Consider the following 25044-nt stretch of genomic DNA (forward strand, 5'->3'; position numbering starts at 1 on the left):
GAACTCAATGGAGCTGGCGGAGAAGGTGTCATGTCCTGGGAGGATGGTCCTCCCAGAGGGCCCAAGGTCTTGCTGGCTGGGCACAGGGCGTTCCCTCAGGTTAGGCCCTGCTGCCCTGCCAGTATGCTGCAGGGGCTAGCTGGGATGGGCTGAGGGCAATGGCAGCTTAGCCAGCCTCAACAGCTCAGAGCACAGCACATTCACTGCAGCCCCTGAGCAGTCCTTTCTGCCCACCTTGCGCATGCAGAGCCCTGCAAGGCCCCCAGGCCCAGGGTCTCTCTTACAAGGCCCCTGTGCAGAGGCTGGAGAGCAGGAGGCCAGCTGGCAGCAAAGCATAGATTGCAGGTGTGCCTGTATCACTGCCAGGACTGGCAGGTTTGCTCGCCCAGTGGTGGGGACTCATTCACACACTTTGGGAAATACCATGACATTGCCAGGGGAGGGCAGTGCACCCAGCATTTGGTCTCCAGCTCCATCCAGCCCTGCTGCCTCTGCTGCCCTTTTGGGAGTAGATAATTCCCATCCAGGGAAGGAACTCAGCACTGTTCCATCCTCCCTCCAGGTTCTGCATCCCTTGCTCAGCCCCAGCACCCTCCAGACCCTAGAGGCCCCCCACTCTGCATCTGGGAATGCTCCCTGATGCCTAGCCATGCTCCCAACTCAGCTGGAAAGCCCACTGCTGGGGCAGAGCTCCCCTGGGTAAGCAGCCTTGCAAGCAGTGCTGCTCGCTTCCCTGGCAGGGTCGTGTGCCCCAGTATGGTGGCATTCCCGGCCTTTCCCAGCTGGTGATGAGGATGACAGCTGTGCTAACGCCTGAGTGGGGGGAAATGCCGTGCCATGCTTGCTGGCTTATCATGCCCATGGCCAAGCTGTGTGCACAGTAGTGCTGTGCCCCGGGGTCAGCATGTCATGTAAATGAGTGCTCACATGCCCTATTCCTGTAGTGGTCCCTGGTCCTCTACACAGTAGAGACAGTGTACTCGGGAGTCTCTTGAAGCACCTCCCACTGAATAACCAGCTCCACAATTGAGAGCTGGGGTTTGGGGGTATGATCTAGCCTCACTGCTTGCATTGTGCTATGTAAGCTCACCCCAGGCAAGCCAGAGCCCGCAGGCAACATCCATTTTTACCCTTCAACTTTGGAGCACTAGCTGTGTGCAGAGAGCTATGCTTAGAGGCTGTTTGAACTGCTGGACCAATGTTTTCCTCCTCCCATGTACCTGCACTGACAAGGTCTCAGTGGGGACCTTCCTCATGCCCTCAGCTCATACCTTGCAGCCCTGCAGGAGCCGCTGAATGGCTCTGTAGACTGTCTTGAGGTCGGTCTCAGCACGCACTTCAAAGGTGTGCTTGTCTGGAAGCAGTAGTTCTTCGCCCACTTTTTCCAGCACAGCACTGCGCTCCGATGAGTACGTGTTGGTGAGGTTTGGCATCTGGTTGCTCTGTACTGTACCAAATGCAAACGTGATCAGAGGGAACAGGGTTCAAAAGAGACAGGCTCCAGGCTGCAAATTTCAAGGAAGCTCTTTCCTCTACACATCACAATGCTTCACGTGACAGTTGAGCAACAGACCTGCTTGGTACACTTCAAAATACGAGAATCCCTGCTGCGAAGCAGTAGAGATCTGTGTCTGTGCAAAGAAACTGCTCAGCTCCAAACTGCTGCCTGATCCCCTTGCGTTCCCTCCCAAGCCTTTAAGCCCTACTCTTACCGTGTCCAACACAAACACTGCAGCTTTGCGCTGAGAGGGGATGAAAAGGCCAAAGAGCGCTTTGCTGCCCTGGGAGCTCTGGTAGAGGTAGACGTGGCGAATACTTCCTAGAGACACAGAGCAAACATGCAGCATCAATAGTATCTTCAAGCTATTTGGTCCTGGGTACACTGACAAGCCTTCTCCCAGGGTGCCTTACCTGGCTCCAGCTAAGTAAACTGAGCCAGAGAGCGCATTTCCAGGTGTTCAATGTCAAAAGTGTCAGCCTCTCGCCCTGTGAGGTGTCTGACAAGCTGCCTGCTAACCATGCACATGCAACCCAGCTGGATCAGGGCTCGGAATAGTAACGGCACCTGTAGTGACAGGGACACTCAGATAATCCTCAAGACACCAAGCTTTGAGCTGCTTAACGAATCAATATCTTCATTAAAAGCAGGCATCCCAGCTGCCCATCTTCATTTCAGACTTACAGCATTAGAAGCGCTAGTACATTTAATCTTGGTCTCATTGCTTTTGTATGTCTACTACTGAATACAGTTTAGGTTCTTCTTTGCTCTTTCTGAACTTTAAAAAGTGGTATCCTATCCTTCTTTCTGGAATACAGAGGTTTTATCACTGCACCCTGGCCTATGTACATGCCACATGCTGGGGTTTTCCTCATCTTTACTCGAAAGAACTCCCATACCTTTGCAGTTCAACTGCTAGCAAGATGGTTCTGGTTTGGTTTAGAGGAAACTCACTCTTTCCGTTCAAGTGCCATCTTTTCCCAGAGTCTCCTAATTTCAAATAAATCTAAACCTCTTTCCCCTAAGGGGTTGGAAACCAAACAAGTATCTTTGCTCATATAAAACTGGGCACATTTCTGAGAAAGCTACTCGAGAGGGTCCTTCGTTTTAGCGTCTTACTAACTTGTTTCATTTTGAGCTCCCATGCCTCTACCTGTGCCATTGGTACACAGACCAGTCAGCTACCACTCAGCACTCCTTAAAGGATGAGGAAGGAAAACGAGCACCTGGAAGGGTTACCTGAGTCTCATACACTCCCTCAGCATCTGGAGCAGACAGGTCTGCATTGATTTCATTGATGTGCTCTGGGTAAATGTCTTCAGGGACTGAGTAGTCGTAGAGATTGTAAACCAAGTTTGAGCGGGGCAAGATCCGGTTCACCTGCCAGGAAAACAGTCACACTCAGCAGGGCACCTTGCTTCAGGCCGTGCTCCTCCCAACAGCAGGAGAATCTTAAAGGGCAGCAAGGAGTTGTAGTTTGAGCCAGCCTTATGTTTCCAGAAACATGCTGACTCAGGAAGCAATCCAGCTGCCGGTGCTGGTCATTCCTAAGGCAGTTAGCGGGATTTATGCTTTGTCCACATTGCAGTAACTGTCAACCTGCTTTCTGGTCAGGCTGAGATTAGCAGCAGGCAAAAGGGACTGCATTAAGGTGCATTAGCAGGGCTGGACAGGGAGGTCTTGTGAGGCAAACTGCCCGTAGTATCTGCCCGCAGTGGCTGGAGCAACTTACATGAATTCAACCAGCTGTTTTCCCTTGTAGAAGCAGCAGGGTCAAAAACATGACCCCCACCTTCCTGTAGACAACTCCCTCCTCGGGTTTTGCAACGCGCTGATTGACATAGAACACTCTTGGGATGCTCAGTCTGATACACTGCAGGTCGCTTCCGATCACTGCCCACAGCCTCAACAAGCCAGCCTGGCTGCTCTCAGCAATCTGCAGGACAGGGTGATTTAAGTTAGCTTTGCTGGAGAGATGCAGCCCATTCTTAGCTCTTACCTACAGGCCATGGAGCACTTCTGGGATCTTCAAAGGCTCTACTACCTATGTCTTTGTTCTCCAAATAAGGAGCAATTGTCTGACTTTAGCCAAAGCATTTGGACATGCTGGATTAGGTGTCCCATCTCCAGCTCATGGTTACACACAGAGTCAAAGGCTGCACGTGACCTTAAAGCAAACAAGACTTTTCTGGAAGATGGGAAGTGTCACAACAAGAGGCTAGGTCTCAGATAGCAGAGGCAATAAGCATAACAAGAAATTAAGAAAATGCTTGGATTGTACCATCAACTTCTTCATGCTCGCATTGACTAAATCTAGGATTCAAGGCACAGTTGCCCAGGTCCTCAGCTGAGCTTGACCCACACAGGGTCTACACAGAAGTCCCGGATTTGCAATCAAGCACAATCATTTGAGGACCTCATTTCCTTATAAAGCTTCTCTGAGCCTGAGGCTATGCAGTCCCACACGACCTTCAAGGAGGTAAAACTAAAGTAGGATTGAGGTTAGCTGTCCCTGAAGTTCAAGGTTTCACTATAGGTATTGCAAACATGAGGCACAGGGCACTGAACTGGCCTCTGTGAGGGGTTAAGAGTGGGCCTGCCTTGCTGCCTGGTACCTGCACAATCTGCCAGAGCAAGTCCAGGATGCTGTGTGCCGTCCTGCGCAGGTAGCTGCTCAGTCCTTTGGAGAGGGTATCACGGATTATGCCTCCGCCTGTCATCACTCCACCATCCTCCAGGCACCGCTTCTTCCGATGCTCCTGGCGCTGCCGAGCCTGCAGCTCCCATTTCTTCTTGTGGTAGCACTGCCAGACCAGTTGTTCTGCCTAATCAGAGAGAGAGTACATGAACAACAGGAACCACAGAAATTAGCACGCATCTCCTATACATGAGGATCAAGCACCATAAAGCCAAGCCCTTCCACCTTCAGATCCTGATCATGTTACTGGCATAGCTGTGAAGCTGCCATTGGCCTGACTTTCTCTGCTAGTGGGACTCTCCCGGTAACATTTTCCTTTGTAGTTTTCAGTCATAGAAGCGCAGAGGGTTTCAATAAACATGCAGCTTGCTACGCCCTGTTCCCTAGCTAGCTAGGCAGATGATCATACTCCTAGGATGTTTCCTGGATTCCTCCTGCCCAGTCTACTTCACTTACCTTAGTAGTGCCCATGGCAGCAGGTGGGCCCAGGATCTCTCGCCAGGACTGGCACAGTTCCAGATACTGGGACATCTGCTGGCTTTCCTCTGCTGTAGGGACCCGCTTCCATTTATTTGCAACTGGAACCAACAGCTGAAGGGGCTTAGCAGCCTCCAAATCCTCTATGTCTCCAATCTGGGAGCTGGGTGTTCCCCCCAAGTGCTGGTTAGCAAGGACCTGAGAGAAATGACAGCAGGAAGATTTGGGGGCTGAGGTCACAGTATCAGCAAGAGATGCCCATCAGCACAGCCAGCTCCTTTCTCTCACTCTTATTACCTGTCTCTTGCCTTCAGAAGTGAAGAGCTCATTAATTTTCTTTTGTTTGTACACATCATTCTTCTCTAGGAGTTTCTTGTGCAGCCAGTCGGGATGCCAGTCCCATGGGACAGGGTTCTTTACCTGAGGAATGTTGTCAAATCATACATAAGCAGTCCCCAAAGCCAATGCCCTCTGTCTTTCCTCCCATCACCACGGACCTGCAGCCCTCCTGTCCTTTCCCACCTCCATACCTGCTGCAGTGCTGCAGAAAGAGTGATGATTTTCTGCATGGTGCTGCCTAGACTCTCAATATAGTAGTCCCAGTCCAGAATCTGGGCAAGACGTACAATAGTAGACAGTGAAGGAGATGGAGTAGAAAGGTGCTGCTCTGGGCTCCGCTGGGTGATGCAGGGACCAGCATTTCTCCTTGCTTGCAGCACTCTCCACAGCACTTCACTTTGTGACAACAAGTAACTGCTGCCAACATAGTGCCTCCCGAGGGAGGAGCTGCAGCCTAGTGCAGGAGAATCAAAGGCTGTGCTGCTCCATAGGGGGGTTCAACTCACCGCCCGCATGCTGAAGTCCTGCAGTGAGGGGCTCTTCAGCCATTTCCGGAGGTAGTGCTTCCGTACACTGGGCTCTGCTTGGAAGATGGCAAGTGGGATGGCCCTGGAGAAGACAGGGAAGCACCAACCAGCAGCAAGGTCACTGGCAGCACAGCACCCCATCTTCTCAGCCTGCACACACCTCTCTGGGCTTCTCCTCTCACCCCTCTGCTATGCCAACAAACAGCAGGCAATTGCACAGCATTACTCACCACTACAGTCTCTTTTATGGTCCAAGCCAGTACACTAGCAATTACTTGGTCATTCCACATCAATTCACCCTGCCATTCCCTTCACATCCTGCCAAAAGTCCTGGCCCCTCAAGACAGGTTTACCTTTCTGTGACTGGAGACCCTTCTGCTTTCTTAGAAATGATAAACTGGCAGCTTAGCCCTGCATCCTTCACCATCTGGGCTCCCAAGAATTCTGCCAGATGCTTGGCAGTGCTGACGCAAGTGGATTTCTGCTCCCCGGAGTCTTCTAGCTTGCGAGACATGGAACAGTTCTCTGAGATCAGCTCAAACAGCTCTCAATCAGGCATGTTGGCAGCCTGAAAAAAGGAGTAAGGAAAAAAAAACACTATCAGGAACTTAATGATCAAACCTCGTTGCTATTATAGACATGGAACATTTAAACCGATTGATATGGCTGTCTTTATGAGGAGTTTGTGAGCAATCTCTGCTCCAGTTGCCAACACGACCTATGGAACATAGAGATCACGGACATGAGGTCTGCAGCAAAACTCCTGCTGTGAATGCAATGCTTTGAAATGATGTTGTATGGCAAACTCTTAGTGGGCCCAGCTCTGAAGTGCCAGATGCAAAATACAAAGGGGAAGTGCTCCCAATAAACTCCCAAGCAGAGCAGTCGCTCCGGCTTTTCATCTCTCCTGCTCCCCGGTTTGAGGCTCTGTTTTCTGGCATTGTCTTTGCTCTTGATGGTTATTTTAAAGCTAATCTCTTCTGGGCTCCTCAGAAAACATTCTGCAGGCAAATGGTTCTGCCATCCTCTGTCTCAGTGAGTGGCTCTAGAGAAAGTCCTTGGTGCAAGAGGGCCACCACGCTACCTCTGTGAAAGAGGTGACTGGAGGACAACATTTACCCACAATTAAGCGGTAACAGCTGAAAAAAGTGCTGTAACAACAGGTCTGGTGCTAAAAGACCCTAAAGAGCAGCCCTAGCGAATCAAAGAGGCAGAAATTACATACAAACAGCCATCAGAGGCACGATGGACCAAGCATTCTCAACAAAGTCCATCCTCCCTACAGTGTTAGGGTAGCTTTGACCTTCTCTGGCCCCAACCTGGGAAGACAAACATGCAGGGGATGCATATCCTGCAAACCCTACACTCACCTTGCTCTACAGTACATCCAACCAGTAATCAGCCACCTTGGCTACAGAGGCAGAGACCTCCTCCAGCGTGATGCCTTTCAGAAAGGCCTCAAATACAGAAGACTGGAATATCTTCACCAACTGCAGCTCTCTCCATCGCTTCACCTCAAACCCTTTCAGTTCAGCCAAGGGCCCGTCTTCATTGAAGACTGCATACCTAGGATATAGACCAGGTTTTGCACAAGCTCTATGCCAAGGAACACATCTCCCAGGATGCTGCTTACTACCCTCCTGTCAAAGTATTTCTAGTATTGCCAAACTAGGCAGCCACCAGGTAAGTTAATCCAAGCTGTGGGGCTCTGTACTAGCAGGATCTAGGCATATTTACACAGCTAGAGACAATAACATCATGAACTACTTCACCTCCAGCTGCAAAAGCACATCAGCCTCTGCCCCCAGTTTGCGAATACTAACTGGCAAAATGTTCTTAAATGCACACAAATAAAGGGCAAGAAGTGAGAGTCAGGGTTAGAGGAGTAGAGAAGTGGAGTGAAATACCAGGAAAAGCCTTATACAGGAGAATGAAGCTTTGTTTGGAAAATAGGAGGGGACGCTGGCAAAATGGGCTCAGAGGAAACCGGACATCGCTATTGAAACATCTATGGCAACACACTGCCCTCTTTTTTTCTGTCGTGTTTCTTGGATTTCACACGCCTGCCAATTATTTGTATGGCTCAATACAACCATCACAGGAAGCTTCAGTGGAACAGAGGTGAGACTCAAGCGTACATTGCTTTCTCACCCCTCCTCCAGGCAGTCTTTTCTTCCTCAGCTGGCAGGGGTACCTGCCAGCCAGCTCCACACTACTGCTCTTTCCACTTTGAGAGTGAGCAAGAAATAAGTGCACTTGCTGACATCCCAAAAATCACAGGAAAAATCAAGGGGCCCTGAGATAAGACTCCTATGAGCAGAGTTCATTCAGTGCTTGACATCATCTTGACTTCTGCGACAGACTCCCTTGGCATGCAAGGGCACTCACAGTGGATGCTAGAGTTCATCCAACAGAGACATTCAAGCAGAAACAAATATAGTCTTGTACGAACAGAGAGTGCTGGAGGACAGTGACAGTATTTTTTGAACCCAGGCCCAGGTCTGTGGGCAGTCCTCTCATGATTGCTGGTGCTCGTATTTAAGCAGGCTGCATGAGAAAGTCAGTGAAGTCAAGTGCAATTGCTTTCTATGGCAATGGAAATGGCAAGATCCATTCCTTCCCTTAGATGGGGATTAAAGTGGAAACCTCTGGGAAAAGTATTACTAGAGGTCTGTAAACTTGAGAGAGGGACAGACAGAGATTAGTGAATTTAAAGAGAAAATATAGGAAGAAAAATCAAAGTTTGCCTGTGCATCTCAGAACCAAACAGGGAGACCATGACTAATCAGAAAGTTTGAGAAGTGCTGTTTTACTGTTATCTTCTTTACTGTCAGAGTGTGTCAATTAAGGCCAGGGCATAGCTGGATTCAAAGACTGATCTCATGCAAGGAACTTGCTGTTTAAAGACAGCATGATCTTGGTGGTATGCAGCAACAAGCAGACCAAACATGCTGCCAGCTCCAGAGGACTGGCAACACGGGGCAAGGACTAACATGCCTCAAATGTAGTCAAGGAAGAGGACCCTCAATCCCTTACCTTGGGGAAGTGGTGATCTTTCAAGCTTTGAACTCTTACCTTTTCTTCAGCTTCTTGCCCTCTTCCTTGGATGCTGAGAGGATCACGGCCAAGTAGGGTCCATCCACTTCAAAGAAGATGCTGTTCTCTGAGCGTGTGACATAGGTGAGAGAGGCTGGGTCCGCCAGCTCCTGGTACTCATCATTTGTGAAGCCCTCCTGCAGGCACAGCCCCAACAGAATAGCCTCACTCAACAGCTAGGCTGATTATATGAGCAGATAGCCCCCAGATACATCATCCTGTCTGAAGGGATCACTGACGGCCTTTGTTCCTTCCGGATGATGGGAAAGATCAATCCCTGCTCCCCTGAGGGAGCATAACTTACCCTATCTTAGCAGAGAATAAAGGATCCTGATTCCTTGTGACCAAGCAACTCCTTGGAAAGCTACAGAACAATTTAGCAGGGAGGACTCAAACATGGGACATGAAGAAAAGTGCAGGAGACTCTGAAGTCACTTCTTTTGCCTTATAGCCATACATGGCTGAGCAAGCAGAGCATGGGACCTTGCTGTCTTGACTCCTACTGCTTCTGGCAGTCTATGTACGCAAGCAGACACCAACCCTTGTCTCTTACACTATACCCTCTCTGCTATATCAGAGGCTCTCCTTCCACTCAAACGCCAGTTTGAGCTATGGGCTGTGCAGGGCAGAGAGTAGCTGTGTAGCAAGCAAAGCTGTCAGCCCCAATGTCCTGCTCATTACACAGGGGACCAGAGACAAAAGACAGGCTGTCCTCTGGGCTGAAGCCAACTCCGAGAACAAAGATGCATACTCCACTGCCAGTAGAGCTACTCCACTCACAAGAACGGCCTGATTGGCTTGCAGGCCTACAGAAGGCTAAAACATTTTCTTCCCTTTCACTGTTTTTACCAGACTGTACAGCTGGCTGGTACAGATGCCAGCTCACCTTCACGGGGATGTTCGGCATGGCACCTGGGTAGCAGATTGTCACCTTCGGCTTCTTTGCATTGGTTGACTTGATGACAAAGTTTTCCGGGAAGCTGTTGGGAAGCACACACCAAATCCCATCTCTATCCAGTTCTAGAGGTCTCCTAAGAACGGAAGAAAAAAAAATCACCATCTGGAAGAGATTGGAAAATATGCCAAAGAACTGTTCTCTGTCCACAAGTCAGGCAGAGGCAGTGTCCTTTCTGCAAAGGAAGTCCTAGTCATACAACACCAGTTGCATTAATAAGCCATGGCAATGTCAGAAATCTGCATCTCCAGAACACCAGAGCTTCCACTGATGAATCCCACATCTATCCCACTGCTCCTCTTCTCTGCCAGTCAAATTCTGCCCTTACCCATCTGTTCACACTACATACAGGAGAACCTTTCTTCCTCAGCTCAGCATATACTCACTCAATCTGTTCAATCAGCTCCCTAGCCTGTGTGATCATATTTGCTCCAGTGAAGCACACAGTCCCAGCCATTTCCAGGGAGTACCAGCAAGCTCTGTGAATGGAGGAGGGACAGTCAAAAGGCTGCAGTGCTACCTCTTAAGCACAGCTGCGGGGAAGCGCATCAGGTTGTACAGAAAATAAAGTCTCAGGGCAAAAAAGACAATCACAACAGCCCTCAGGAGATCATTTTCCTTTCCTTCCCTGTGATACTTCAGGAAACCGCACACCCTGAAGAATCACCTATAGACAAACCCTGCCATTCATTGCCAATGCTGCAGGGCCGTGTTTAGCAAAAGTCCCTGCTAAGGGGACTAATAAATAAGAAGTCATTAGTAGGAACAAAAAAAAAAAGTGTTACAGGGATCACTTATCATCCCCCTTGTGCTTCAGAAGCAGGTTAAGAAGGGGAGAGCCTCACTAGAACAGCTCTGGTTTACAACGCTCCTTGCTGGAGGACTCCAGCAATGACCACAGGTAAGACTCACCCTTTATGCATGACATAGCCTTAGAAAGAACTGAGGACACACTTGTGTGCCAGCTGCAGGGAGTCATACAGGATTTCCATATTCTTGCAGCGCTTCGCTTCAGAGGCATCGCCTGTCTCCACAGCCGCAGACAGCTTTTTCTTCCACACCTGACGGCAAGAGGCAGAGTCAGGACAACCCTACATTCCACTACAGGCAGTATCAATAGCCAGATATTCCCCCCACCTCAATCCTAATATGACACTGTGATCCTAGAACAGTATCAGTTATTAAGATAATTCCTCTTTCTTTCCGCTCTTTCTTTTGCATTTGAGGGGGAAGCTTTGGGCATAGGCATTATGCTATATTAGGGAAGTCTTGCAGCATCAACTGTAACTCACACCCATAGTTAGAATTACCTAATCCCAGCAGAACTGCCATCCTACATCAATTCTGCCACACCACGTATTGTGCTGGCAAGAACTAAATGCTTGCAGCAAGAGATTAGATCGAGACTAACAGCAGAACCATTTCAGCAGAAAAGGCCTCCCAGCCACCTCCGTGATTCACGACAGAACTAGCAATAACTGCAAAGCAAATGGCTCTATATGAAACTATTCCAGAGACAGAGTCCCACGGTCTTGTCATTTCTTTCAACATATTAGCAATTACATTTCAGTCTCCTCCCTCTGCCACAAGACTCCAAACATTAGAGAACTAGAACATGCTGCTTCTTTCTCCTAGAATCAATCACTTCTTAGCCTAAGATCAATTCTTTTTCTGCTTGTCTCATCTGTTTGAAAAGTACCCTACACTGAACACAAAACAGATCATAAAATAGTTGATCTGAGGATTTTCTAGATCCAGTAAAAGCCAAAAAAACCCAGCTGTTTTGTTTCCTAGAACTGAAAGTGATTGCATCAGAGAGCTAGGAACCACGTGGCAGCAGCTGTTTAGGATTCAGCAGGGGAAAAACCTGCACTTGCACCAGAGCTGTCAGGAAAGCTAATATTTCTTATTGACCATACAGATTGAGCAAAACGATCCTTTAGGGTTCAAGTTTTCAGTGAGAGGTGAGGACCTTCTCGCTTTGGCAGGACAAATAAAACAGAAATTCAAGCCCAGCACCTCATGCAGCCCCTTGAACTCACAGCGACGGTCTCTGAAAGCTCGTACACTGTCTACATAGAAAGAGTTCTCTCACAGGCAGATGGTGGTGACACGCTCCTTCACCTTGGTGACGTGGATCTTCTCATAAGCCTTGCGGCAATCATCTAGTAAAGCGAATAAATAGAGAAAGCTTTCTCAGAGATCAGTGCCCCACTACGAATGGGAAGGATGAACACAATGGCATCGGGCAAACCACACAGATCCACAGATCTGAAGCTTTCAAGGCACCAGTCTGAGAAAAATTCCATCAATGCAAATAAATATCATACCTAGGAAAGCAAGGAAGCAGACCTGCTACACAGGCAAGGGGAGGAAGATACTAATATGGGGAGAAACAGCACCTCTCTAGAGAGATGCAGAGGTGTGTGTGGGAAATAAATTGCCCATGAGGGCTCATCCACAAATTCAGCCTCTGCTCAGAGCCCCCACTAGCTAGATGCTTCTGCTGAGTAGTATCACTTTAGGAGCAAAAAGTGAAAGGATATCGACACATGTGTTTCACTGACATGCTTAATGAGCGCTCATTAAAGAACAACAACAACAAAAAACAAACAAAATATCACCTTTCATGTATCTCAGCTCAAATACATGACTCTCAGTGAGAAAACAGAAACACTGAGACAAAAACCAGCACTTGCCTCCTCCTCAAAAAACGTACAGGAATTGGTTGGGATCCTAGGGGAAAATTGTTGCAGCATAAAACTGAGATCAAATTCAGTCTGAGCCAGCATGAACTAAATAGCCCCAGACCTGAGAGAGAAGTAATTAATGATGTGTTTACAGTCTAGGCAGCAAAGACCTGCTCCAGATAATGCCATTTATTTTTACCTGCCAGTTACTTCTTCTCATACTTGGCCTGCTCTTCACGAGAAAGCTCGTGGAACACCTGGGGTGCTCCATCTGGATACAGAGGAGGAAACTTCTCAGACTCCAGTTGTTGCTGGATGCGGTGATACTCGCTGCGGCTTGCAGGCACTGCAAAGGAACAGCAACTAGGAGCTTTCCAGGGGAGGAACAGGAAGTGGTCTCTGTGTCTTCAGCTCACACTGCAAGCTCTATCCATGCTGCCATGCAACAGGGAACTTGACAAAGCAGACAGCAGAATTACACTTACTCAATTCTCCTCTCCACTGCCAAGTCATCCGGCGCTGACGATTAGCACCTGGCTTGTTCAAGTCACAGGCAGCACACGTGGCCTCATCCACCATTGCTGAGGGCTGGACACAGGTCAGGCACACCCATGTTAGAGAAAACAGAACTCTTTCCAGTGACATATGCCAGAATGAACAGAGGTTGGGTAGTAGAAGAACACAAATGTGAACATCACAGAGGTGATGTTCAGTAAGTTCTCCTTTCTAGAAGCTTTTTAGAACACAAGTTACAGCAAGAACAATGACTATTCTTTGGAAGAAGCCAGCTAAAGCTATTGCTCTACCTTGGACAGACCTTTCGGCTCTGTACACCTGACAACTGTAACAGCCCGACTGGATTTGAAACCGAGCCTTATTTTATCCCCCTGTCCAGGGCAGAAAGTTTATTGTTTGCCGCTAAGGGGATCAAATCGGAGGGACTACCTAGACCATCTGCAAGACAAAACAGAAGACTCCTTCCTGACTGGACTGAGGTTACCCACCTGCAACCTGTTGGGGTACATGGCCCCTACATCTAAATGGTAGATAAGGGGACATTCAATTCCGTTAGGAACATCCTTCAGGGAATTCAGCTTGACTTTGATTTCATCACAAGCCTGCGGGGAGATGTAAAGAAGTAAAATTCAAACAAGAAGGAATTAATGACGCAGTCACATATGCACTATATTTGGTCCTTTACTTCCGACATGCACAGAGACACCTGCCACTGATTCTGGGAACACAGGAAGAGTATGAAGAACTAAAGGAATAGGATTAAGAAGAGTGGCAGTGGCAAGTCTTCTTTAACCACCACTGTTTAAGGTTTTCTTCTGGACCTCCAAGGTAGGTTTCATCTACACTGCAAATGTCTACATATAAGTTTTTCCTGTCTCTCTCCATGGAGTATCAAATGAGTCTAAACAGGCACCTTTAACATGTGTTGTCTCACCAGACATATTCAGGACGAGAAAAATCAGCCTTGCCTCCAGCCTATGCCAATTCTTTATTAATATGAGAAATCAGGCATAGATGTACATGGAGCAGAACTCAAAGTTGAAGAAAGTTGTTATATAACACCAACATATGTGCACAGGACCCAGGCTTGCCTAAAGAAACGTGCTGCAACTCCATCCTCACAGTTCTGCTCTCCCTGGAAAGCCCAGTCATGCCTCTGGCCCTGCAGACTGAGGCAGGACGACAGACCTCCTGGAAGTTGGTGACTTGATCCAATGGCAAACCTGCTTCCTCTTCGACAGCATGCTGGAGTATCTTCTCCACATACTGCACCAGGAAGTCAAAGGCAGCAGGATTCTGCAAGGATACAGGAATGATACCGAGACCTCTTCTAGCCACGACACCCATCCTCGCACGACGCCCAGGGAAGGGGAGCAGGGGGTGACAGCTTCTGCAAGATTATTCATGCTCCAGCATAGCTTTGGGGATATTTGAAAACGGGCTCACTACTTAGCAGAGCATGTCTCAGTATGGGTAGAGAGCAGTTCATCTCATCTGAAGGGCAGATGGCTGAAACAGGTCAGCTGAATGGCATCTCGAAATGCCCCTTCGTTCACTGATCAGCTCCGATGTGAGCAGGCAGATAATGTTGGACAATTAGCTGGCCTGACCTCCATAGCCAACTTGAGCTCTCTAGAACTGAAGGATGGTGGCTTTCTGCTAAGAACTCTACAACTCACAAAAGTCTACACCACTCGCACTAGGGCAAAACACAAAGCAGAGAAGAGATGGTGGCTGCTCCCCGGCCCTTGGAGTTCTCCTGCAAAGGAGGCTATATAGGGCAGCTAACAAGAAGAGAAGATTGCATATATGTTCCATAGTGCAACACTTACAGGGCTGACCTAGCAGTCAGCTGCTCACACATCTCACTGCTCCAAGGGGCCAAGGATTTAGATTTAAGATCCTTCTAAATTCACAGTGCACTTTCCCTTAAGATCATTTACGAGATTAAGGCCACTAAAATAAACAGCACTGAGGTATGGTGTATCACACAGCAAAGAGAGAAGTTGCCTCTAAAACTTACAATCTAGACAGTAGCACCAACCAGAAACAGGTAAAAGAGGCCAAAAGAAGCTTGGCTTGAGTGGGAGAAGGACAAAGATATAATCCTGATGAGACAAAAACAGAGTCATCTCTGCCAACAACCACTGGCTCAAAGAAAACCAAAAACCCAAAAAAAAAACCTCAACCAACCAATAAACAAAATAAACAAACCCACACAAAAGCAATGAACCACTCTCCTTGCTGTAACACTGTCTTTACCCAATAGCCAGTCTGAGGTCATGAAGAGCAACTTCTCCAACCCTTCCCACCTAAACTCTAAGCAGGTTCAGGCACTCAAGCCGTAAATTAGGTATCAAAGTTTTGTAATAGGTATTGCTATTGGGTATCCCCCAAAAGAACAGAGGATGGTAATTCCAGTTGGAGCGTTATTTCCTACTGCCATGTTCTCCAGAAAGAAGAGCATGATTGCATTACCATTTTAAAGCCTCCATTGCAACACCTTGATTGTGTCCTTACCATTTTAAAGCGGCAAGGGATGTCACTGCGAAAAAAAACAGATTCCAGAGCTTCCACATGGCCTCCTACATACGTCTCCGAGTCCAGCACATGGCCATCATCTGTAAGTTTGTTGAACTCCTGTTCCTGCTTGTTGCGGAAGATGATGTTGGCATGATAGGCCTGAACCATCAGCAATGCCTCACACAGTGTCCCAGAACCTTTTCTTAACACCTGTAAAAGACAGACGTCAAAAACTGGACTTAGAAAGAAGCGCTGTAAAGGGTGCTGCTGGAATTAGGCTGGCCTTATCACCGCATCATTGAACTTAAATCTTTGATTTGGTCAACAACACGATGTGTTTGTTCAGGCAGTATTGAAGCCCAAGGCAAGAAGGAGCACAGTAAGGAAACAAAACCAACTCCTTCACTTAGGCTACCCATAACTGGTCTATGGAAAAACAGCTATGACTGCTGTACTGCAGAAAGGAAGCGCATTTGGAGACTACTTTCCCTCCTTTCCTTGGGAAAAACTGTCCAAACAGTAGAAGTTAGTTCTATTGCCAATGTGTCACTGTTGCATGAAGGATGCAGCTCTTTGCCCAGAAAAGAAATTATTTCAGGCATGCACTCACCTCATCAGGCTCCATGGGAACGATGGTGCACAATGCGAAAATGAAAGGGTGCACATACTTCATATACATGTAATAGGTAGCAGCCACATCAGACACTGAATAGGTGGCCAGAGTCTGTTGAGGAGAAAGACAAATCAGTCACATTTAATACAGCAGTTAACACGTACAACGGGAAACAAGGAAAGGCTGAAATCAGCAGGAAGATGCAAAAGGTATATTTCTGCATACAAACATCCTAGCATGTAAAGAGTTATCAGTTGGCTTAAGACGACATTCTGTTTTAACCCGAATTACATAAGCCAGCTCCGAATTAGCAGAAATGGGGAAGATGAGCTCACTGCCACATATCTGCACAGATGCCACTCCTGGGAGGTCAGGAGGCCACTTTTTGGCCTACAGAGATCTCCAGGGCTTCGGCAGAAACCTCATTGCTAGTGTCCAGGAGACATCTTAAAGTGCTGCTCCATTGCAATGCCATGAGTACTACCATTTTGCAGGAGTGTAAATAACACAAATATACAGTGCAATGCCAATGCCAGAAACACATCAAAGAAATTCTATTCTTCCCTAAGCTTAAGTTCTTTCAGGTGTCTGAAATTCAGCAAGATACACTGACAACTTCTCAAAGACACTGCATTAACTTAAAGGATTTCACAAAGCTCTAACTCAAAGGTTCACTAATATTGCAGATGCCCAGAGACACAGCACAGGGTGGGAATACCTGAGGCTCCTCTGTAGCCATCCGGCACATCTCTTCAGCGTCCAGCTCCACTGCATCATAATCCAGTTTTGCTTTTGCTGCTGCTTTCAGGTTGTGACTTCCCACTGGCAGGTAACTCTCTCTCTCTTCACCCACCTAGACAGAATAACGAAAATGCCAGTCTACGAAGAGACAGCCCTGCACTTCAGAAAGGGCTGCTATGTACAAAAAGATCTGGATTACTCTAACAGGGAAAGGTGAGAGCAGAACATCCAAGTGCAGTGGAATAAGAAGCTGCACAGCTTTAGACAGTCTGCATATCTACCCATGCACTTAAATCCTGACTCGTACAAATTCTGCCATTCAAATCATTTCTATTGCTCAGATTTTACTCAACTCTCAAACTTCAGAGACTTCAGAGATAAACATTTAAACACAGGAGGAGCTATCAGCAGGACTGCAAAGTGAGGCAGTGGTTTTCCAGAGTCTGGACACCGGTCCAATGTGAAAAAACATTCAAGTCACAACTGCCAAGACAGACAGCCCTCTCCTGCACACACACACGCATATGCACCCTTTCTTTTCCTCTCTGTGCAAGGCAGGCTGTTGGGTTAGAATATGGTCCTGTGCCCACTACAACAGTTTGGTCTTATCCTGTCCTTTTACCTGCTATCCAGGACAGTTCTCAAACCACCAATGACAGCCACCAGCAGACTGTATAAACAGAGTTAGTCGTTCAGGCTAGTGTGGGTGAGACGTAACTTCTTTATTAATGGCACACAACGGAGTACCGAGTAGAAGCAGCACAACCAAAGATGAGGTTGCCCTTTCCTAATAAGATGAAACACATGATAGCAGTGCACAGAGACGGAAAAGGGACAGTATTCAAATACATCAACTGTAGGCATTTTATTCAAATTTAACAGATAAAGATGCAGCTATACGGTACAGAGGCAGCACTCGGTACCTCAGACAATCCATGTGGATGCACTGCGGTGCTTTGTACTCTCCCTGGTTGTCCTTCGGAAATCCAATCTCCTGATACATATTAATTCCATGAGCTGCTGCTCTTGCTTCCACAAAAGGCCTGAGGAGAAAGACAATGCAGAAGAGAAGAAACAAAGCAGTCCCTTTCCTCTACCCCCCTTTCCTCTACCCCATCCCTACCCCAAGGGTTTCAGAATTGCTTTCTTGTAAGCTACTTAATGAGGAATTTTTCTTGTGAAGTCTCCTTTGCTCCAGACCTTACCCATGAGAGCTGGCCATAGTGGAAACTCCCTGTAGGGCAGAGCTACTGCATGAAGGAAGCTGCTTGCTTACATCCTATACCAGGAGGCAGAACATTATGATTGAGTTTCCCTTGCTCCCCGAAGGCTTGGCTGCTCTGGTCTCCCTATTATTCTGTAGTTCTCTTTTGACACTTTGCCTGTTCTCCAGTTACTGAGGTCATCAGTATACAAACATTGCCAAATCAACAACGATTTAGAAGTAGCTCAGCAATCCCAGGACCAACCGATGGGACTCTATAGAAGTTCATATTTCAAAGCCAATAAACACAGCTCTGCTCAGGATAAAAAAAAAGGAAAAAAAAAAAAGTTGTGAATTCCACCTCCCCCTCTTCGACAGTCCTCTGCAGGCTGGGGATCCAAGACTCAGCCCAGCACTCTGGATAAAGAGCACATAATCAGGATGTAAACAGGTTCCCAAACTGGTTGGATAGTCTGCGTAGATAAGAATGCATGTGGCCGCTATGTGACCTCCAGACAAAGGACATACAGGTTGGTACCCAATCTCACCTCATGGCCTAGGCAACATTTCCTTTCAGAAACTAGGTCAGTTTTCATTCCCGATCTTACCAGTCAAAGAAGTCTCCATCGTATGCGACAATGATAGTAGGTTTGGTCTCCTGGACATGTTCAAACCGCCTCTGCATTAAATGAGCCTAGTATGCAACAGAGGATTAAAAAAAAATCCAAAACAAAAAACATCTCCCCCACAAACACAAACACTCAGCAAATTCACCTCCTGCAGGCAGGCACTGGATATAATACAATTGATGCAGTCCTTCCCCTTTGCTCTTGACCTAGCTAGAGCCCGATCTGCCTCATCATCACACCACAAAATGAAAGCATCACCAGCACTGCGACTGTCCGCTGTGCTCCCCAAAGATACAGTCTATTGCATGATAAGCTCTCTTTGGCCTACAAGAGACCAAGCCAGATAAAAAGCAGCTTTATTTCCCAAGTAGAACCTACTTACCTCATCTGGTTCATTAGACACAGAATGGACCCTCACACTCCGGCTTGGGAGTAAATTCAAAGCCCTCGATATCCTCAGAGACAATCTCCTTGTTTGTGATCAGATAGCCCTAGAAAGTTGACAAAGGAAGAGTTACTGAGGACTCAGATCCCTGCTACACCAGGGACACGTTCCTGAACAACCAGAACACACTGCCTAAAGGATGAAATAGTCTTCCATCGATGCGATAATCCTTGCACAGCTTGATAGGTAGAGCTTTTGTCAAGTGGGAACGACTCTTTGGAGGTCACCTTCTGAACAATTGCTTACAATCAACTAAGGATGCCAAAAGGGAGACAACTTAAGGACTACACTCTCCGAATTACTACTGCCCCTCAAAGGGGCACCAGTAGCCTTAGCTGGGTTCTCCAACATACAAAACAAGGAAATCCTTATGCATCATTCAGACTAGACTTCAATTTTATTTCCACAGCCATTACAAATAGACCAAGCAACTAGCAAAAAAGCAAGCCAGGGACGAGACGGCCAAAGGTGACATGCTCGTTCGCTGTCTAGTATTTTGCTCCCAAGCATGAAGAAAAGAACTGTTGTTCCATTACCTGCCCATCAATCCTGTAGGAGATCATCATGATCCAGTCTGTCTCTGCATCAGGAAACTTCAAAGGGAGTTTGGTAGTTTCAATGTCAAAGGCGAGAACAACCAGATCCTGAATATGACCAAACACATTAAACTCAAATCAGCTTTAGAATATGATTTAACGAGCAGTTCTCATTAGATTACCAACTAATTTACGTAAGTAGGTTTATGCACATCTCAGACCCAGCAAGCTTGACTGTAGGAGACAATGTAGCAACAGTGGTACCCACTGATAACCAAACAGCAAAATTCATTAACAGGAGAGAACGGAATAACAAAAGCTTCTCTTTAATGGAACAACCCCCTTCAAGAAAGAGAGTCATCAGGATTGACAGCACGTGAGGAAATGTTGCACAGGCAAAAACCACTTATTACCTCTATGCCTTTATAATAAAGGTTTCTTACGGCATTGGATTTATAAAGCATAACAACGAGTTTAAGAATAGTTGGGCACCCCAGGAATCACCTGGAACAAAAAATGTACACCTCTCAGCTGGGCAGGGAGTGCTCACTTCACTAGATTCCTCTGCCTTTGAAATGGTTCAGTTGAAATCAGACATCAGGTGTAGGAAAACAAAGAGAAGATTGGAATTCTCATTTGTACTTTTTAGTCTGTGTGACTAGGGGAATCCTAATAAGCCCATGGGCCAACCATCCTAAGGAGACCTCTTTCCTTGACAGCATAGACGTATAGACATCGCTCGCCTGGTCTCGCTCTCTGTTTTTCCTCACAGCAGGAGAGATCTCTTTCCGCACCTTCACCAAGTCATCCACCACGTGGAAGGATAACTTAATGTAGTTCCGCTTAAGACCCACCAAGTGATTTGGCTACAAAGCAACAAGACAATGCCAGCTAAGGGTGGAAAAGAGTAATGAGGGAAAGGGGAAGACTGCTAACAGTAACAAAGTGTTGGGAAGGCAAATTATACTGACACACATGGAAGAACTGGCCAAAGAAGAGGTAGTAATTGGATGGAAAGACTAGGAGCGAGAAGAGATGCTAGCAAGCACGTAAGCCAGCGAAGAACGTATGAGCTATGCCAGTTCACACCAAGGGCCATCTTGTCTTGTTGTCTGTTTCCAAGCGCAATCACCAGTACACACCCAAGAAAGAGTAAATGTATAGTACTTCCCTCTGCCACAACACTCTTAATCTCCAACCATTTCTAGCTCAGGAAGTTTCTTGAGCATCCTGTGAAAAAAGACTATGTGCCGGAGCAGAACATATATTTTATTTACTATTACTATAATAAGCAATTACTATCAATAAGCAATAATTAGCCTATTCATGATATGCAATGCAAACAGTGCTTGAAGATTAAAGGTAAGCATACTGCTTCCCTTTACTGCTTAGCCCCTTTCTACTCCACTTGAGCTCGAAAGAAAGAAAGAAAGAAAGAAAGAAAGAAAGAAAGAAAGAAAGAAAGAAAGAAAGATTAGGGTTATTCAATAGTACAGCAGGCAGAGGAATACTGACCAGATCCAAATCTTCTTTGGGGACAGTTCCCAGCTTTGAAATGTTCCCTTGAAACTTCTTGGAGAGGAAGGATGACACTTCTCGTTCACAGCCCTGCAAGAGGTTCTGGCACTAGTGTCCTCAATTGTGAGGGGAGGACACGAGGTTCTCCTGAAATCCTGGCCGTCTGGAAATCTGTTCCTTCACACTGGGGCTCTCTTTGATCGTCAATTCACAGCACTGTCAGAACAAACCCAGTTTTGCAGCACAAGGAGGATCAAGATGAGATGAGAGGGGAAATTTACCCCTGTTTGGGCTTAGAAGAAGTGAAATAGGCTCCAGAGATCAATTTTAGGACAAAAAAAGAACAGGAAAAGTATGACAGGTTCTTGAAGGGATAATTCATCACATAACAAACCAACCTCCCTCTAAGAAATCTTAGTGGAGCCACCATATTGATACAGCTGCTTCCCATCTCAGGTCTTCTCTAACAGCTCTGACAAAACCACCAACAGAAGCACTGTAGCTGTATTTTTCTCCTACTAACCCAAGAAGATGGTCGGCCACAAGGCCTCTCAGCTTACTGAAGGACCCTTCAAGTCAAACCTGCCCTTGTCTCTGGGACCTCGGCCACTAGTTTACTCAAGATCCCACTTGCCAGTGCACAGCTTCCAAGTCCGTACTCGCCTTCTGGGAAGTGATGTAGAAATACGGCTTATAGGGAAGGGCCACCCAGGAGAAATCAAAACTGGTGAACATTGTGTGACCCCACAGCCAAGGTGAGAAACCAACCCAATGGTTCTCAACGGAAGCAACAGGCACCGCGCTGCCTTTGCTGCATATTGCTGGCATTTGTGCACCACACACACATCCCTGCATCTCTGCAGCACCCACATTGGCCCCCAAGGGTCCCAGGTGGACCCAGCATAGGGCAGACAGCGCTGCTGCCTTGTGGGTGATGCCTGGGGTCCAGAGCAGCCAAACCAGTGGGGGCAGGCAGGATGCCCAGCCCGGGCACCAGCGCTGCGCTGGAGGAACGGGATGCACCTCGAAGCGGCTCCCATATTCCGGGATGAAGTAGTAGTCCACAGCGCTCACCAGCTGCTGGTCCTCGTCCAGCACCTCCGTCCGCACATGTACGTGGCCTGTTACGACACACGACCCCCCCGCCCCCTCCCACCCCAGTCCTACTGGGTGCCTGTCGGTGACACCTCCCCTGCCCCAGTCCTACTGGGTGCCTATTGGTGACACCTCCCCTCACACCCAGGTCCTACCGGGTGCCTGTCGGTGACATCTCCCCCCCCCGCCCTGGTCCTACTAGGTGCCTGTCAGTGACACCTCCCCCCCTGCCCAGGTCCTACCGGGTGCCTGTCGGTGACACCCCCCCCTCTCGTCGGTGACATTCGCCCCCCGTCCTACAAGGTGCATGCCGGTGACCCCCCCATCGTTGTCCCCCCTAGTCCTACCAGGTGCCTGTCGGTGACACCCCCCACTGGTGACATCCCCCCCCCTCGGCCCAGTCCTACCGGGTGCATGTTGATGATCCAGCCGGTGCGCTCGCCAGGCTCCGCGGGCCACTCGAAGCCAAACAGAGCGTCCAGCCACTCCGTGCACTGCGAGCGCTCCAGGCACTTGAGGGCGGACAGCGAGGAGCCATCGTCCCTGCAGGACGCCGCGCCACCAGCCACCGCCCAGTCCCCGCCACGACCCGCGAAACCCCCCCACACACACAGACACCTCCCGCCGCCGCCCGGCCCCGGTGCTCACCACTCGCCCTCGCGGCCGCCGACGCCCCGCAGCACCATCCCGCCACGGCCGGAGCAGCTTCGCGCACTGCCCCCACCTCTCGCGAGCGGGAAGCCTGCCAGCCCCGCCTCCCCAGGGAGAGCACCAATCAGAGAGCGGCACCGCAGCCAATGGTCGCTCTCTTCCCTGCCTTTTGCCCCGCAGCACCGCGGCTGCGCTGGCCACGCCCCTCACGACACCTCCCCGGGCAGGCCCCGCCCCCGCCCCGGCTGCCGGTGCCGCGCATCCGCCTGCGCAGCGGCGCCCGGCGTGGCCCAGCGCGGCACGGCGCGGCCTGTCGTGGGGCGAGGCGCAACGTGCTCCCTGCGGGGAGCCGTCGGGGGCCGAGGCGCAACGTGCGAGCTCCGTCCTTGCTGCGCTTTGGCGGGGCGGGCTGAAGCCCTGGCGAGCTGCGCGGAGCAGGCCTGGCATGGGCTCGGCGAGCCTGGCCCGCCCCGTCTCGCTGAGGTGCCGTCCGGCCGTTCAGGGCGCGGGAGGGAGCTGGCCGCTGAAGCTGGCTGGTTTGCAGTGAAACAGCAAGCAGCACTGCGGTCAGTCTATGGAGTCACTGCCCGAGAGAAGAAAAGAGGGGCAGGTGCTCTGCAGGGACCCTAAAAAAAATCTCTCAGACGTCGGAAAACTGCACTGTGGAGGTCATGCACAGGAAGCGCTTTCTGCACGGCTGTACGAACCATATGTTTGGGGTTTTAAGCATATGCAGTGTGGAAATTGGGAGGCTCCTGGGAAGTTTCTTTCTGGGCCTCGGGCAGCTGTGAGCCAGCACTGCCAGCTTGAGCAGCCAGGATTGCTTTGTCCTTCCGTGGTGCTCGGGCGGTGTTGGGAGCACGTAGGAAGCACCGCTGCCTTTTGCCCAGGCTGTGCTCTGTCAGCAGCCCCTTGGGCACAGCCCCTGCTACTAAAGCAAGCCTCTTCTGTGTTGGCCGTTGCTAAGGCTCTTGTAAATAAACTAGGAGGAGCACACTGTTTTTTTCTTTTTTTGAATTTCCTTGTTTGTATTCAGTTGAACTTCTTGAACTGGATCCTTTTCTAATTACCCAATACTAGTATTATTTTAATAAGAGTGTAAATTACCAGAAGTTTTCTTTTTTTTCCAGATATGAATGTCATCATTATAAGATAGATGGGATGTGGAGGGTTTGTGCTTCCTCATCATAGTTAAATAAGCAAATATTAAAATAAAGAAAAATGTGGGGAGAAAACAGGTCGTTAACATAAATCTGATTTTAACCAAAACTGTGACCATTGAGTTGCTGAGGGCTTCTCAGTGAGGGATGTTTTGGGAGGAAGGGCACTTTCATTCTCTCTCCCCAAACTGTACTGCCAGCCATCTGTTGATAATTATTGTCCAGTCTCTGCTGAGAACTTGTGATAGTTAATATTTCCTCACCGCTTGAACAAATAAGCGATAATCACTGCAAGGTACTTGACCACAGGAGTAGAAAGATGAATAGCATGAAAGAGTCAGTGTATACCTTGATTTGTGAAAACAACTCAGTTTTCTATTAGTGATTATGACAAATTCAAATTCTTGAGGACTTGGAGAATGAGTATATTGAGTTACATAGTATCTCTGGAAAAAATAAGTCAAAAGATCAAAATTATCAAAAATCTTAAAAATTCTCCATTCCTGTTTGTTTTGTGTTCTTTTTAATTTACATTATCCTTTCTCAGAGAAAATATTGAATGTTTATAGCTAAGCTGGGGATAGCTCACTTCATTGCAATGTTTATTCTCTTAACCTGTCAAATCTTTATAGTTTTATTGAGCCCTGTGTAACAGGAGAGCAGAAATCATTAACTCTGGTTTAAAAATGGCCTCTGAAACTGTCCAAAATCATTGTTGTGATTTTGTTTTTCTTTTTTCAGTTATGTTAATAATACATACTAATAGGCTATGCCTTTAGTTCAAAGACCTGTAGGTTTACAAATAACAGCTATTTCAACTTTGTAATACTCTTGATGTGATAGCTTCTAAGTTTGTCTAAGAGTGGTCTGGCAATCTTTTTGTTTTTGAGGCTTCACTGTTCGACTTTTTCTATCTCTGCAGCGACAATCTCTGTGAACCTCATTACTCAGTTTTTTCCCAATACGTAAAACTCAAGATTTTTAAAACTTATTTCTGGAACCACAGAAAACTTAAGATCTTAGCTCTTTGAAAACCCAATCCCTTTCAAAATGCCACAGAGTACGTTTTGCTGATAGCAAGAAAAATGTGTGTTGTTATTGAAATGGCTTTGGGTAATTTGATCAAAATGTCA

General features: G+C 47.9%; 1 pseudogene; it reads right to left on the reverse strand.

The window, feature by feature from the left end:
* Positions 1 to 1265: 1265 nt before the first annotated feature.
* LOC134154804 (DNA polymerase epsilon catalytic subunit A-like) lies at positions 1266 to 22786 on the reverse strand (annotated as a pseudogene).
* Between the last annotated feature and the right edge of the window lie 2258 nt (positions 22787 to 25044).

This window comes from Rhea pennata, unplaced genomic scaffold (assembly GCF_028389875.1).
Source record: "Rhea pennata isolate bPtePen1 unplaced genomic scaffold, bPtePen1.pri scaffold_44, whole genome shotgun sequence".
NCBI lineage: Eukaryota > Metazoa > Chordata > Aves > Rheiformes > Rheidae > Rhea > Rhea pennata.